Source organism: Eutrema salsugineum, unplaced genomic scaffold (genome assembly GCF_000478725.1).
Source record: "Eutrema salsugineum unplaced genomic scaffold, Eutsalg1_0 scaffold_11, whole genome shotgun sequence".
NCBI lineage: Eukaryota > Viridiplantae > Streptophyta > Magnoliopsida > Brassicales > Brassicaceae > Eutrema > Eutrema salsugineum.
The window spans coordinates 5,158,974-5,174,241 of record NW_006256901.1 but is presented as its reverse complement, the minus strand read 5'-3'; the positions used below and the strand labels follow the sequence as shown (position 1 = coordinate 5,174,241).

General features: G+C 41.0%; 1 non-coding gene across 1 annotated transcript; it reads left to right on the top strand.

Annotated features, from left to right (window-relative positions):
- Positions 1–1,647: 1,647 nt before the first annotated feature.
- LOC112090033 lies at positions 1,648–1,754 on the top strand. The gene has a single exon (XR_002901392.1). It is a non-coding gene; the product is annotated as a small nucleolar RNA R71 (small nucleolar RNA).
- The last annotated feature ends 13,514 nt before the right edge of the window (positions 1,755–15,268 follow it).

Sequence of the window (15,268 nt, the reverse complement as noted above, 5' to 3'; positions counted from 1 at the left end):
ATTTTTTACGTGTGCATGCCTTGATTCCAACGTGCCGAGGCGTCAGCACGAGGCCTAGTTCAGAATACTTCCAAAATACGAGCCTTGACTTGGCCGATGTCGAGGTAACGATGCCGAGCCCTGAGAAAACACTTAGCGCGTATCGCAACATATTTGGGTTCGTATCGACCATGTCACCCTCCGGAAACAGTAACTTTCAACCCACGACTCCAAATGCTCTGAGACCAGTTCCATAGTCAAGATGACTCAATAAGCTCGAACTTTGGTGAAGAAACCGTCGGAGCTTGGGAAGCGGAGGGCTTCCTGGATTTCACATCTTTGAACCGCATTGGAATCACCAGAAAATAAGCTTTTTAGAGCGATGTGAACTCCGGAGACTTTATCTCTCAAACCACTGCTCCGAATTGAGCGATCCCAGCTGTTCTGAAAAGGTCTTTCACAGATCTCAAACTTTGATAAAGACCGGGCAAGCTGATTTGGTCCGGAAAGGCTCCGTCCGCCGTAGCCTTCGTACTCCGCCGTTCGGTTCTCGGGTGCGCGTAATGTTGGTGCATCTTCCGGAGGCTGTATCTTTCTCCCCATTGGTCCGAATTGGATGATTCCAACTGTTCTGGGATCTTTGCCTGATTATCTCCGACTTTGCTGAAGACCCCGCCAACTGGTTCGGACCGGAAGGTTCCCCGGATTGCTGATCTTTGAAACGCGCGGACAAGGACAAATTTTGGTCGAGAAAAGCTTCCCGCGGTAAAGGAAAATGGCCGAGGGCTGTGTACCGCGGTAAGCTTTTTGGTCGTAAAAATTCCTTCGCCTCGGCCAAAAACTCAACCCATGGTATTTGCACCCGATCTTCGACCCAAGCTGACTTTGGTCGATCGGTAAGGAATTTGGCCGGTGTTGAGCGATCGGTAAGGATTTTGGCCGAGGTTTCCGTCCGTCCGGTACGCGATTTGGCCGAGAAATTTCTCCAAGCGGTTTTCACCATTTTTGACCCTTTTCTTCACCGTTTTCTCCTCTGCTCCTCTTCTTAAGCTCCAAACGACTCCCAAAGCACCTGATAAAGACTTCAAAACATGCAAAACTCTTTGGGACCTAATGCAAGCCCTAAATCCTATTTTCATGCCTAAAGACACAATTTACATGGGAAAACACATGATGAGGACTCTAAAATGCTCTCTAAATGATGTAAAATATAGACATATCATGCGGTAAGAGAGATTGTTGTAATTTGCATTCCGGAAGTTGTTGTTGAAGTTGTTGTTGGAGCGATTTTGGTATGGCACCAGTGCTCCTACGTAGTTCACATCTTCTTCTTGAAATGCTTGATTAATGTGATCGATATCACTAGGTCCTTCATCTTCTGCGCCATTGTTGGTTTCACAGGCATGGATCGGGCGATTGTTGCTCTTCAGAAGCTGGCTCACCATGTTCTTCAACTCGGTTATCTCCTTGTTGTCTGTTCTGGCTTGCTTCATCAATCGATCGTATTCAGGACAGTCATTGCTATTGGCTTGAGCCAAATTTTCGATGAGAGCTCTTCCTTGGGTTATCGTCTTTTGCCCAAAATCTCCATTGCTAGCTGTATCAAGTGAAAGTTTGTATTTTGGTTGCAAACCTCGGTAAAATGTGCTCAGCAGGCTTGATCCATGAAATCCATGACGAGGGCAATCACGTTCATACTCCTTAAAACGTTCCCAAGCTTCATAGAAAGATTCAGTTGGCCCTTGTTGAAAGGTTGAGATCTTCGTTCTCAAATTGTTCGACCTTGACTTAGTGTAGAAGTGGTTTAGGAAAACAGTTCTACATTCTTCCCAATTAGTAATCGATCCTGCAGGCAAAGACTTCAACCAACGGTGAGCATTATCTGCTAATGAAAAAGGGAACAACTTACACTTTAAATAGTCAGGTGGAACTTGGTTTGTTTTCATCATGTTGCAAATTTCTTCAAAAAGCTCGATATGGTCCATTGGGTGCTCAGAAGGAACTCCATGGAACTGGTTTTGCTTCACCAATGAGATGATTTGAGGCTTGACTTCAAACTCATTCCGGTTTGGAAATGGTACTTGAATCGCAGATCGATTCTGAAAATTTTGAGTAGGTGCATCAAAGTCAGCTATGCGATGGTTCCTGGCTTGTCTTCGGTGTTGATTTGCTGGCGGAATGGGGCGATGAACGCGTTCATTCGGCTGCATTGCTGGGTGGTCACCATCGGCTACATTGATAGGTGGATCAAGGTCTTCACGTCCTTCTCTCTCTCGGTTCTGGTGGTTTCTTGGAAGAACCTCATCCTCCTCTCCATCTTGTCGAGCATGATCACCTTCTATGTGATCATTCTCTTCGTTTTCTCCATGGTCGGACCCGTCTTGGTCCATATTTAAATTTCGATTTATAGGATCTCCAGGCTGTTCGTCGTTGGCCATTCCTTGCGTTCGTCTAAGTCTTCAAAGTTCTCTTTCGTGTCTGTCTATCTCGTCTAGAATTAGAATGTCTCCTGCAGGTCTACGCCTGGTATTCATGCAATTCAGAGAAAGACAAAAGAAGGGAAAGATAGTTCAGAAAAACTTTAAGAAATAACTAGAGATCAGGTGTCTAGAACAGAAGTTAAAACAAGAAAAATAGCAAAAGGCAGCGAAACAAATCCCCGGCAACGGTGCCAAAAACTTGATGCGTGCTCGTGTCAACTACGTGAGGGAACAAGTTTTTCCCTTAACAAAACAAATGAAAGCCGCAAGTGCACAACTAATCAGTTGTAGTATTTAGGGATCGAATCCACAAAGATTTGTGTGCCTGGTATTCTTCTACGGTTTTTAACTTTATGTCTAGACTAAATTGGTTTTAAAGGTTGGTTGTTTTTCTTGCGAATTAAACTAAAACAAAAGAAAGCAAATAAATCTATCCTAAAAAGCAAGTAAAGAAAATCGAATGAAATGCAAATGGAATAAGTAAAATATCGAACTAAACAAAAATAAGGATAGTAAAATATCGCATGAAAGGTAAATAAAGCAAGTAAATAACGAACTAAGGAAATTGAAATGCAGGTCTAAGAAAGCAAGTAAAAATCGATGGAATTGTAAACTATGGCTAAAAACGCTGAGCTTTTGAGAACTCTAAGGGATCATAATCGGTTTTAACACTAAGGTAGATAGATTGTAATTGACGGATAACAATATATGGGTTCTAGAGCTAGAGTACGGCGGTATGACTACGTCACCGTCGTGATCATAACCAACTGTTTCTCGCAACCCTGACCAGTAGGTTTCCACTCTGGCCCTGGAAGGGAGAGAACGCAAGAGCTGCACAAGACTCGTCAATACTCACGATCTCGCCGCAGGTAGGTTTCCACTCCTACGGAAAAATCGCCTATTTCATTCTAGGGCTGATACTTAATGAAAACTTTCGCAACACTAACTATCTAGATCAGATACTATGTGATCAATCAAGCATACATGCAATAAGAACAAGAATAAAAAGAGAACAGGTCGAAATCCCAGATCTATAAACCTAGATGTCTTAATCGATTATGAGAGCCCCTTTCGGGAACCCTAAGCCCAACTCGGGATCTACTCAGACATGGCTGAGTTCGACATCATCATTGGTTTTAATAAAAGTAATGAAAAACAGTAAAGAAAAGAGATAAAGAAAGCTTCTCTATTGAAGAACTCGGACTTGAACAATCTTCTACAAAAATCTCATAAAAACGGCTAAAGGAAAAGGGTTTCTGTAAAGTATCTAGGGTTCTCCCTAAAAACGACCTAAATGACATGTATTTATAGTCTCCAATACTCCATGGTCTCTAGGGTTCCGGAATTGAGGCTGGGAATGACTTTGGGCTTCAGATAAGTGGGCTTTAAGTCGGAGCTTGAATGCCGCGGTCGGGAGTGTTGTGACCGCAGCAATTGGCTTGTTGGCCGCGGTCGGGAAGCTTCTGACCGTGGCAAATAGCTTGTTGGCCGCGGTCGCGTGAGTTGCTGGCGGACTCCGCGTGGCTCCGGGGCTAATGGAATATCTTGAGATCCAACCGTTGGAATGTCTCCAAACCAAGTGCATTTGAAAGCTGGTTGATTCTTCTATAAGTTGTCCAATTTTGAGAGTGATCAGACGGTGAGAAAGTCTTCGTCTCTCCATGAGAGTTCTGACGGTCTGCATTTATCCAAAAGAGTCTTTTTGTTCCATTTTGTGCCTCTTCATCCCAAATTACCTGAAAAGTCTTTTCAAATTCCGGAAACATAGAAATCCTTTGAAAACCTTTGAAAATGGAGTAAAAACACCTGTAAAAGATATTAAAATGATCCATAAAAATGGCCAAAATCCGGTGTTATCATAAGGCGCAATGGGCTATCATGGAGATGAATATGAACTTGACAACGGCTGGAGAAAGAAGACTACTTCAACTTCATGAGTTAGAAGAAATCCGACACAATGCCTACGAAAACTCGAAGATCTACAAGGAGAAGACTAAAGCATATCATGATAAGAAGATTATTCATAGAAATTTTGCTCCTAACGATAAAGTTATTCTTTTCAATTCTCGTCTTAAGCTTTTTCCAGGAAAATTACGTTCAAGATGGTCAGGACCCTTCACGATAAAGGAAGTCAAGCCATATGGAGTCATAGTCCTATGGGACAGAACCGGAAACTCATTTACAGTGAATGGACAGCGTGTAAAGCCATATCTGGCTGAAGAAACCGAAGACGGAGAGAAGTGATGTTTTTGATTGATCCATCATCGGCCAATGATGAGAGCAAGGAGTGTCACGACCCCGGTTAAGTCTAATCGAACCACAATATCAAGCTAACGACTTGAAACAAGCGCTTAGTGGGAGGCAACCCACTTGGTATTTTATCTATTTCCCTTTGACCTTTATTTTCTATTTCCATTGCTTTGTTTCTGTTTCATTTAATTTCAGGTTTTCAATAAGGAAGAGTAGATTCAAAAGACGAGCAGCACTCTCCAGCACGATAAGTTCACTTAAACATTTCAACTTTTCTATTTTCTTTACCATTCTTTCCAAGATTTATCACACTGTCCAAGATTTATCACACTGAGGACAGTGTGAAATAAGTCTGGGGGAGGGTGTTCATCCGTTACTAATGAAATTTGATTTGTTTTGAGTTTGTTTTGGACACATAAAATTTTTCAAAAAGTTTTTCTTACAAATTTTAAAAATCGTTTTCAAAAAAAAAAAAAAATGTCTTTCAAAAAGTTTTCAAACTAGGAACACAATAAACAATACTATGATGAATTAGACCAGTGTGCTTCTACGCTATTTCCTCGTTTTTTGCTCTTTTGTGATTTAGGCCTAGACTAGGTGGTAGCTAAGTACTTGCATTACGAAATCCCACCAGAGGACTTCTATTCATGGAGATTCTTTCTGACAGGATATACTAGCTCATTTTATTTGACCTTAATATTGACATTTAATTTTCTCATCATTGATTTTAGGCAGACATGGACATACACATCTAGGACGTCTTTTACTCTCACTTTTACCACTCTTTGTCGTCCTAGATGACCAGTTTATCTTTATCTGGTACCATACCCTAAACCCAAAACCCTTGTTTTCAATCCTCTTGCATTCTCTCTTTAGTTTATATCAGCAGATATGTGCAAAAACGTCAGAGAGAAGAGGAGCGACGCAGTTTTCAGTCACTCACAAAGGAGACTGAATGGAATTGGGAAGGAAGAGTATCAGAAACATCAAAAAGCTTTACAAGACAAATCTTAACTGGTAATTTCGTGCTCTCTAAGACTCTATATCTAAAGGTGTTCACTCTCTATTCAAAAAAAAAAAAAAAAAACGAATGAATGAAAAGAGAGAGGGAAACAAAAAGCCTGATGAGTCCTAGATTGTCGAAATTTGTGGAGCAAGAAGTATCTACTAAGCGTTTATAGAGCTATGTTTTTGAAAGATTTACAAAAATCTAAGTCTGGCGGAGTTAGGAGAGAACCTGAGGAAGAAGGCCAGTAATCTATGGCAAGAAGAAAGTGACTGAAAACTGTGGATACCAAAAGCTTCACTCTCTCTTGCGGTTTTGCATAATATCTTGCATTCTCCAGATCTTCAGGTAACCCGTAAACACTTTAAGCCTTACCCCTAAAATAACCCTTTTTACACCTAGCCTAGATTGCCTTGCCTAGACTTTCTTTGATGAGAACCACCGAGATTTCTAATGAATGTTAAGAGCTAGTTGACTGGAAGTCAGATCTAAGTGTGTAGATTTTCGCATGACGGATTAATGGACTAGTTTGCTTGTATTTTGGTGAGAATTTTCTAGACTAGATCCAATTAGATGTTTCACGATAAGTTATGGTTTAGAAGGACGGTCACTGAGATATTGTTTAGTTCCTGCGATTTTTCAAAAATTTCTTTCCTGACTTAAGTTTGTTTGAAGACAAACAAAAAGGTAAGTCTGGGGGAGTTGATAACACCGTATTTTGACCACTTTTATGGATCATAATTGTATCTTATCCAGGTGTTTTAACTCTGTTTTCAATGGTTTTTAAAGTGTTTTCAATGTTTTAGAGTTTCAAAAGACTTTACAGGAAACTTGGGCAAAAGATATGCAATTTGGAACAAATGAGCAATTTTGGATAAATGCAGACTGTCAGAAGTATGACAAGCGATGAAGACCTTCTCACCGTCCGATCACGCCCAAAATTTGAGACAACACAGAGGATCCAACCAGCTTTCTAATTCACTTGGTTTGGAAACAATCCAACGGTTAGATCTTCAGATACTCCCGATGCAAGAATGACAGAAAATGCAGTTTCGGAAGAGAGCAGGTGCCGGGACCGCGGCCAACACCCATTTTCCCGCGGGTAGAGCCACCGCGACCGCGGACTTTGGTCGTTCACTTTCCCGACGACTTAATTAAAGCCCAGATCAATTCCTTTCGTTATTTTTGAAGCCCTAAGTGTCCAAGCTATAAATACCCCCTTTAGGTCATTCTAAAGAAGAGAGACCGAAACTTAAACAACTTAGAGAGAGAGAGAGAGGGATTTCGGCTGGAACCCTAGAAGAGGCCGCCGTCAATCCCGAAGAAGGAGCCGCCGCTGGAGAGCACCATCGCGCCTCCACCTGCAACTCCGTTCTTTGTTTTTCTTCCTTCTTCTCTTTAATTTCCTGCAACTTTCAATACTCTGTGATGATTGTTTACAATATGTTTGAGTAGTTACCCAGTTGGGTTTAAAGGGATTTTTCAAAGGGAATTTCATGTGTCTTTACTTATGAATCGATAGATTTAGGATCTATAATCTTCTAGATGTTCTTCGTTTGCCTTTAATCTTACTGCGTGATTCTTTGCTGGCCACTTAGAAGCTGATCTGATATGATATGTTGCGAAAGCTTTCATTGATTGTCTGAACTAGGGTGAAAGGAGCAATTCTTCTATAGGAGTGGAAACCTACCTGTAGTTGAGTTGTGAATATTGATGAGTCTTGTTCTGGTATTGCATCTTCTCCCTTCCAGAATCAGAGTGGAAACCTACTGATTAGGGTTGCGAGAGATAGTTGTTTAGTGCTGCGAAAGTAGGCTATTCATACTTCCGTGCCTCGAGTTCTAGAACATACGTAGTTGATTACCTTTGTCACTTGTTTAAAATCGACCTAGCATAGACCATGAACCCCTGCGAAACCCCTTGAGCCCCAACGTTTGTCTTTCATTGCTTACAACCTTCAATTTAGTTTGCTTTTCATTTGCTTGTTCTTTGCTTTCAATCGCCTAGTTTAATCGCCATTTAGTTGCCTTCATTCGCTTTTGTTTAATCGATTTTTACTTGCTTTTATTTGCTTTCACTTTCAATTGCTTTTACTTATTTAGCTTTCTAGTTTAGATTTAGTGACAACAAAAACCCAAAACCAAAACCAAAACCTTTTTAGTTCTAATCTGATTTAAGCGTTGCAGTGAATTCGTACTGAAACAACTAAGTCTCTATGGATCGATACCCTAAGTACTACAGCACACATCTGTGCACTTGCAGACATTTAGGGGTTATAAATTTAAAACCTGAAGCTTAGTAAAACGAAAACAACCAACACCGCGCTTTTGCTCGCATCAGTAGTGACGAGCGACACCCAAGGTAGTGTCGCCCAACACTTGTACGTAGTGAACCTAATCTCCTTGTGCCCGATTCAACTCCCGATTCCACTCCGGTTCTGGATTTCCGGTTAAGCCAATTCCGAATTTTTTTTTGTTTTTTTATAAGCAGAAACAAGTGACAGGCGACACCGATGTTGATGTCGCTCGACACCAGTCTCTGCTTCACCTAAATCACGAAACGAAAAAAAAACGAAAATTAGCTGAAACAAGCTGAAAAAAAAAAGACTTATGTACAGACTTACCAGTGGATTACCTTCCACCAAGCGTTTGTTTAAAGTCATTAGCTTGACTTGATGGTGATTCAGGCAGGAGGTGCACCATCCATAGGAACGATGTGTCCATCTGGAATTTCAGCTTTAGCCCAGTAAAGTGGCACTTTTCCCAATTAAGGACCAAGTGCTTCTCTTCACATCGAGCTAAAACCTTGCAGAGGTTGTCCAGACAGTCTTTAAAAGATGATCCGTAAACTGACGAATCATCCATAAAGACCTCCATAAAATCCTCGATCATATCTGTGAAGATGGACATCATACAGCGCTGGAAAGTCGTAGGAGCATTACAAAGTCTAAAAGGCATTCTGCGATATGCGAAAGTGCCGTATGGACATGTAAAGGTGGTCTTCTCCTGATCATCTGGGTGAATGGGGATCTGGAAGAATCCTGAGTACCCATCGAGGAAACAGTAATACAGATGATTTGCTAATCTCTCCAGCATCTGATCGATGAAAGGCAGAGGGCGATGATCTTTCCTGGTCGCTGCGTTTAGCTTCCAGTAATCGATACACATCCTGTGACAAGTCACTGTTCACGTCGGAATCAGCTCATTCCTATCATTCTTCACAATTGTGACTCCTCCTTTCTTAGGAAGCACGTGCATTGGACTGACCCAAGCACTGTCTGAAATCAGATAGATGATCCCAGCTTGCAGCAGCTTCATGATCTCCTTCTTCACCACTTCCTGCAGATTTGGATTCAGCCTCCTCTGGTGCTCAATCGACGACTTCGTCTCATCCTCCAGGTGAATCCGATGCATGCACAGGTCCGGAGAGATACCTGAAATATCATCAAGAGAATAGCCAAGAGCTTTGCGAAACTTGCGCAGCTTGCTTAGCAGTAAAGTGAGCTCTGCATTATTCAAGGAAACATTGACAATAACAGGATAAGTGGAATTAGGTCCCAGGAATCCATACCTTAGCCCGGCAGGAAGCTTTGAGTTCAAGCTTAGGAGCTTTTTCTTCACTCCAATCGCTGAGCTTTTTGGCTTTTGCAGGAACTTCGATCGGTTCCTCTTGAGCCACCAGCTGCATCACCTGCTCGCTTGCGTCCAGCATCTTGACATATGATGCAGTAATTTCTTCCAGGTGCTCTGCTTCAGATGCAGACGAGATCAGAGCTCTCTCCAAAGGGTCCGCAGGGTGCATCTCCTGGAACATCTCCTCTGCGAAGCCTGTGAGAGTGTCGACGTAGAAGGTCTGACCATTGATGGTGGGCTTCTTCATCAGCTTGTCCATGTCAAAGTTCATGACCAAGTCTCCAACATTCAAAGCAATTCTGCCCTTCCTCACATCGATGATAGCCCTGCAGTCGCTAGAAAAAAGGTCTCCAAAGATAAGAGGGTCCTTAGGTTCCTCTCCATACTCCAAGACAACAAAATCTGTTGGTATCATGCAATCTCCAACCTTGATTGGAACATCTTCCAGTACTCCTTCAGGTGTCCTCGTCGATCAATCAGCTAGGATAAGAGAGATCCTCGTCGGCTTGAAGTCAGTCATGCCGAGATTCACAGCGACTGAATACGGCATGAGATTGATGTTTGAACCCAGATCACACAGCGATCTCTTGAATCTCTCCGTGATGATGGAGCAATCCAAGACAAAGCTTCCTGGATCAGACAACTTCTCTGGAATCCTGTTCTGAATCACAGCGCTGACTTGCTCAGAAATCATCATCACTCTCTATTCATGGCTGATATTATTGGTCACCATTCGCTTCACATAACGCTTGATAACATGAGTGATTTTCACAGCATCAACCAAAGGTATCTCAATCACAAGTTTTTCCATCAAAGCCTTGCACCGTGCATGATCTAGCTCTTGCTTGGACTTCCTAGGGCTCTTTGGGTAAGGCACTTTAGGTTTGTATACCTTTTCCTCAACAGATTTCAGACTTGGAGCAATATCAGCTTCGCTCTGCGATTGGTGACACGCGATACTGGAACATTCCTCTGATTTGGAACGACCACAGCATTACCACGCGGTGCAGGAGGTGGATTCTGGTCAACAACATTCACCAGTAAAGGTGCTGGTGGAATGATGTTACCATCTCCATCAAGTCTTTGGCCTCTCTCATTGCACACATGACCCTCTTGGTCTCTCTAGATACCAGCATCATCACGAACAAGTCCGTTTGCGTTCTCCATCTCTGCCGGTTTCTTTGCTTTTCTGATCGTTCGCTCTAACTCAGCTAGCTCCTCGTTGCTCAAATTCACTAGCGGGATGTCCTTGTTGCCTCTGGTTCCACGAGTATGCATAAACCTGAATCACAAAAGAAAAAGAGAGAAAACGAAATAAGTAAATTAGGTTATAAAAACGAAAGGTGTCACGCGACACTCAACACTAGGAAAAACTTAGTCGAAACTCAAAAACTAAGGTTTAATGGGGAAATCAAGTCCCCGGCAACAGCGCCAAAACTTGATCTGCTCAAAGTTTTATCCCTAAGCTACTCTGCAAGAGCACAGATGTGCAATTGTAGTATTGCAGGGGTCGAACCACAGAGACAAGAGATCACTCAATAAACCTACTAGAGATCGAATTACGCTAAGCAGAAATTTAGGAAATAAATAGCGATGCAATAGGAATAAACTAAACAGCAGTGAAAAAGTTTGTAAGATTCAGATGGATGGAGATTAGGCTTAGGGCGTTTCTCAGGAAATCAATGAATGCAGATCAATCGATTAGTCAGGGTTCAGGTTTAAGCACGGTTTTTGAACTCGAAACACAGAATTATAATTGACTAACTTCCGTTGTGAGAATTATCTAAGTAAAAATCCTAGAATTCCAAATTCCTTTGCAAATCCAACAGATTTAAACCAGCTTTAATGCACAAGTTTGATATGTTCACAAAGCATCTAAACCAAATTTCTTTGCGAATAGCTACTTTGCTCACCCTAGGTTCTTTCCAGTTATTCAATTATACTTCCTTGTCAATTAAGCAACCTAAGATCTAAGTTCTAGGTGATCAGTCCAGAATTAGCTTTCAGAACAACCTTTGGTGAAGAACAAATCAGATTATGAATCCTAACTAAATCAATTAATCAAGCATCCAGAGAAAACTTTAATAAGAACCCTAAACCTAACAAGCTAACTACTCAGACATGGATATTGAAGCAATAGACATGATTGAATATATTGCAATAAGAAGATGAATAAAATAAACAATGTGGTTCGAAATCTTCTCTCTAAACGAACAGAGTTCAGACTTGTCTCCCCAAGCTCTCAAAATCGCAAAAGCCAAAAAAAACACAAAGATGTCTTGCTCGAAAATCTAAGGTAAGATTCATAAGAGACTAAAAAACCAACTTTATCTTCTCAAAGTTTAATCCCTAAGCTACTCTGCAAGAGCACAGATGTGCAGTTGTAGTATTGCAAAGGTCGAACCACAGACACAAGAGATCACTCAATAAACCTATTAGAGACCGAATTACGCTAAGCAGAAATATAGGACATAAATAGCGATGCAATATGAATAAACTAAACAGCAATGAAAAAGTTTGTAAGATTCAGATGGATGGAGATTAGGCTTAGGGCGTTTCTCAGGAAATCAATGAATGCAGATCAATCGATTAGTCAGGGTTCAGGTTTAAGCATGGTTCTTGAACTCGAAACACAGAATTATAATTGACCAACTTCCGTTGTGAGAATTATCTAAGTAAAAATCCTAGAATTCCAAATTCCTTTGCAAATCCTACAGATTTAAACCAGCTTTAATGCACAAGTTTGATATGTTCACAAAGCATCTAAACCAAATTTCTTTGCGAATAGCTACTTTGCTCACCCTAGGTTCTTTATAGTTATTCAATTATACTTCTGTGTCAATTAAGCAACCTAAGATCTAAGTTCTAGATGATCAGTCCAGAATTTGCTTTAAGAACAACCTATGGTGAAGAACAAATCAGATTATGAACCCTAATAAATCAATTAATCAACCATCCAGAGAAAACCTTAATAAGAACCCTAAACCTAACAAGCTAACTACTCAGACATGGATATTGAAGTAACAGACATGATTGAATATATTGCAATAAGAAGATGAATAACATAAACAATGTGGTTCGAAATCTTCTCTCTAAACGAACAGAGTTCAGACTTGTCTCCCCAAGCTCTCAAAATCGCAAAAGCCAAAAAAACACAAAGATGTCTTGCCCGAACATCTAAGGTAAGGTTCATAAGAGACTAAAAACCCAACTTGATCTGCTCAAACTTTAATCCCTAGGCTACTCTGCAAGAGCACAGATGTGCAATTGTAGTATTGCAGGGGTCGAACAACAGAGACAAGAGATCACTCAATAAACCTACTAGAGATCGAATTACGCTAAGCAGAAATATAGGAAATAAATAGCTATGCAATAGGAATAAACTAAACAGCAGTGAAAACGTTTGCAAGAATCAGATGGATGGAGATTAGGCTTAGGGCGTTTCTCAGGAAATCAATGAATGCAAATCAATTGATTAGTCAAGGTTCAGGTATAAGCACGGTTCTTGAATTCGAAACACAGAATTATAATTGACCAACTTCCGTTGTGAGAATTATCTACGTAAAAATCCTAGAATTCCAAATTTCTTTGCAAATCCTACAGATTTAAACCAGCCTTAATACACAAGTTCGAATGTTCACAAAGCATCTAACCTAATTCCTTTGCGAATAGCCACTTTGCTCACCCTAGGTTCTTTCCAGTTATTCAATTACACTTCCATGTCAATTAAGCAACCTAAGATCTAAGTTCTAGGTGATCAGTCCAGAATTAGCTTTAAGAACAACCTATGGTGAAGAACAAATCAGATTATGAACCCTAACTAAATCAATTAATCAAGCATCCAGAGAAAACCTTAATGAGAACCCTAAACCTAACAAGCTAACTACTCAGACATGGATATTGAAGCAAAAGACATGATTGAATAGATTGCAATAAGAAGATGAATAAAATAAACAAAGAGGTTCGAAATCTTCTCTCTAAACGAACAGAGTTCAGACTTGTCTCCCCAAGCTCTGAAAATCGCAAAAGCCAAAAAATACACAAAGATGTCTTGCTCGAAAATCTAAGGTAAGGTTCAAGAGAGACTAAAAACCCTATTTATATCTCTAAAACATGTATCTCTAAAAACACAGACTGGAAACTTCTAGGCCCAACTCCTTCTTCAAACAGGAAACAAAATCGTGTTTTCCTTATTTCTTTGACAAGTGTCGAGTGTCACTCTCCATGGTGTCGAGCGACACCAATGCACATGATTTGTCCTTCGCGAATTTGATCCTGATTTAGCTCCAAAGTGCTCCAAAACTACCAGTTAAGCTCCAAACGTACCTAAGACCTGTAAAGACTCCAAAAGACTTGAAAAACACTAAAAAGACTCTATAAATAAGACATATGCCATGGTTAAAAACCATAAAACAATGATATCAAAGGATAAGAAGCTCCATGTGATATATTATGCAAGTAGGACTCGAGACTCAGCTCAAGAAAAGTATGCCACAACTGAGAAAGAGATCCTTGCTATAGTATTCGCTTTTGACAAGTTTAAGAGCTATCTGGTTGGTTCTAAAGTGGTGGTCTACACAGACCATGCTGCACATATATCTGATGACAAAGAATGATGCAAAACCAACGTTGTTGAGAAGGGTACTTCTTTTGCAAGATTTTGATATGGAGGTTCAGGATAAGAAAGGAATAGAGAATAGTGCAGCTGATCACCTCTCAAGACTAAGATTGGATTCTGAGATCCCTCTTAATGACTCTTTACCTGAAGAACAACTTATGGTGCTCAAGAGTTACATTAAGGTTGAGAAGGTTGATACGATTAGAGAAAGCAGGTTGCCATGGTTTGCTGATATAGTGAACTTCTTGTCATGTGGGGTTGAACCACCAGAGCTGAGTGGATATCAAAATAAGAAGTTCTTTAAAGACATCAAGAATTATTATTGGGATGAGCCATTTCTCTATGTGCTCAACAAGGATCATCTATACAGAAGATGTTTAGCTGAGGAAGAGGTCCAGCCAGTTCTACAAGAGTGTCACGGTTCAGCCTATGGTGGACACTTGGGAGCTTTTAAACGGTGGCCAAGGTATTGCAATCTGGTTTTTGGTGGCCAACAATGTTCAAGGACGCCCAAGGTGTGGTTTCAAGTTGTGATTCATGTCAAAGGCAGGACAACATATCAAAGAGGAGTGAGATGCCTCAAAACCCAATTTTGGAGGTTGAGATCTTTGACTGCTGGGGCATAGATTTCATGGGGCCATTCATCAGCTCTTATGGGAACCAATACATCTTGGTGGCTGTGTCTCCAAGTGGGTGGAGGCAATTGATTGCCCAACCAATGATTCAAAGGTGGTGTGCAAGCTCTTCAAGAGTGTTATCTTCCCCAGGTTTGGTTTCCCAAGAGTTGTGATCAGTGATGGTGGGACTCACTTTGTGAACAAGACTCTAGAGGGTTTGCTAAGGAAGCATGGGGTTAGGCACATGGTGGCAACTTCATAACACCCCCAAACCAGTGGACAAGTGAAGACTTCCAACAAACAGATAAAGGCAATCCTAGAAAGGACAGTGAGTGCATCTAGAAAGGACTGGTCTAAGAAACTTGATGATGCACTTTAGGCTTATACGAAAGCTTTTAAAACCCCCGTTGGGACCTCACCTTTCAATCTGTTGTATGGGAAAAGCTGCCATCTACCTGTAGAGCTGCAGTATGAGGCTCTTTGGACTGCTAAACTGCTGAATTTTGAAATCAAGACTGCCCAAGAGAAGAGGCTTCTCCAGTTACATGAGTTGGAAGAGATCAGACTTGATGCTTATGAGAGTGCAAGGATTTATTAAAAAATGACCAAGACTTTACATGACCATAAAATCTTGAAGAAAGAGTTCAAAGAAGGTGACTTGGTCCTCTTGTTCAACTCAAGGCTCA